The following is a 2,139-nucleotide window of genomic DNA, read 5'->3' as shown; positions in this document are numbered from 1 at the left end:
CCAATCCAAAAGCCTACATTACGGTCCAAAGAAAGACCTTCTGATCATTTTTTGATAAATGTCAAGTCGAGCAGGTAGCGGTAATTCGTGGCAATGGCAACACTCTGGTTCAAGCAAGAAGAACAAAAGATAAAAATGAGAGAGTCTTATGGGTGAAAACCCTCATGGGCACCGTAAGGCGACGGGAGCTGAGAGAAAATAAAATGAGAGAGTCTTAGTGGTGAAAACCTTCACGGGCACCTCAAGGCGAAAGTGAGTTGAGAAATGGCAAACTGAGAAAGGTTTGTTGATGGAAACCGTTTTGTGGTACCGCAGGAAAACAGGGTTAAGGTCTGGGTAATTCAAACAATTGATGGAATTTTTGGGCAATGAGGTATGGCAACTGAGAGTTGTTTAGTCGGATTGGTTGGGCCGATTAATCCGAAATGCATGTCATGACCATTGGTGCTAGCTGTTCCGATCAGATAAGTTTCTTTTCTTTACTTCATTTTAGTAGTCATCCGGTTTTGGATTCTTCTTATCCTTAACCCGTAAAACCATTGCATTTCATTCTCTTTTGGGGGTTTTGTTTGTCTAAATGTTCTAATGTCAGTTATGTTCAAAAGAAAGTGGGAAAGGATTTCAAGGCTCACTACCAGCTTCCGGAATTGTAAAGCACAACGTAGTCAGAGCATGTCAAAACAACATGAGGTAAAATGGAATAAGGGAAGTCGCCGGAAGTTGCATCGGCAGAATATTTGGGAAATGTTATGGGAAATGTGAAGGTTCAGGCAAAAGGGTCGAAAAGATGAGACAACAGTATGGGTACAAAAGCATTCAGGTGGTCAGAAATTGGGGTATATGGAAGTCGGTTGGAAAGTTAGGCAGTTCAGAGGATGTCATGCAATACAAAACAAGGCAATGGAAGGGTTTTTCAGCAAGAATGCCATCAACTAACCACCCTTTGTAAAATTGACGAAGTTTTCTTTGATTGTAACAGGGGCAGAAAGTTAGTCGTTGAAAAGGAATTCTCCAAGAAGGAAAAGCAAGCAGTAATCAGGTTTGATCGCAAAGTGCGGTTTGATTAAAAAAAAGAGAGAGAGAAAATCTTGAAGTACATAAGAGGAATGGAGCTTGGTTGCAAAGTTTGCATGATTAGAATAAATGCAAGTAGTCAGGAGTCCGCCTGGAGAATAGAGACACACATTTTAATTTTAGCAAGCAGGAGTCCGCCTGGAGAATAGAGACATACATTTAATTTTAGCAATCAGGAGTCCGCCTGGAAAACAGAGACAGACAATTTAATTTTGCAAAGTGAGGAGTCCGCCTGGAGAATAGAGACATACATTTTAATTTTAGCAATCAGGAGTCCGCCTGGAAAACAGAGACATATATTTTAATTTTGGTAATCAGGAGTCCGCCTGGAAAATAGAGACATACTTTTCAAGTTTGAAGTCAGGACTCCGCCTGAAGAACAGAGACATACTTTTCAAGCTTGATGTCAGGAGTCCACCTGAAGAACGGAGACACACAGTTCAGGTTTGAAGTCAGGAGTCCGCCTGGAGAACAGAGGCATACTTTTCAAATTTGATGTCAGGAGTCCGCCTGAAGAACGGAGACACACAGTTCAGGTTTGAAGTCAGGAGTCCGCCTGGAGAACAGAGACATACTTTTCAAATTTGATGTCAGGAGTCCGCCTGAAGAACGGAGACACACAGTTCAAGTTTGAAGTCAGGAGTCCGCCTGGAGAATAGAGACATACTTGTCAAATTTGATGTTAGGAGTCCGCCTGAAGAACGGAGACACACAGTTCAAGTTTTGGGAAGTTAGGAGTTCGCCTGGAAAACAGAGACACGTATTTTGAATTTCAGCAGTCAGGAGTCCGCCTGGAAAATGGAGGTGTTAGATATTTTAAGTAGTCGAAGTCAGGAGCCCGCCTGGATAATAGAGGAGTAGTTTCAATTTTAAGTTCGGCAGTCAGGAGCCCGCCTGAATAACAGAGGAATACATTCAAGTTCGAGTTTATTTAAGTTCAGCAGTTGGGAGAAAGGGAATAACATCTCAGTCAACCAGGGAATAGCAACATGGATTTTTATCGAGAAAGAACAAGGCAACAAGGAAGTACAAGAGCAAGTTTGAAGAATTTAGATAGGATTTTTA

The sequence above is a fragment of the Nicotiana sylvestris genome, chromosome 9, assembly GCF_000393655.2.
Source record: "Nicotiana sylvestris chromosome 9, ASM39365v2, whole genome shotgun sequence".
Classification (NCBI taxonomy): domain Eukaryota; kingdom Viridiplantae; phylum Streptophyta; class Magnoliopsida; order Solanales; family Solanaceae; genus Nicotiana; species Nicotiana sylvestris.
The sequence above is the reverse complement of the archived record's forward strand: the minus strand, read 5'-3'. Positions refer to the sequence as shown.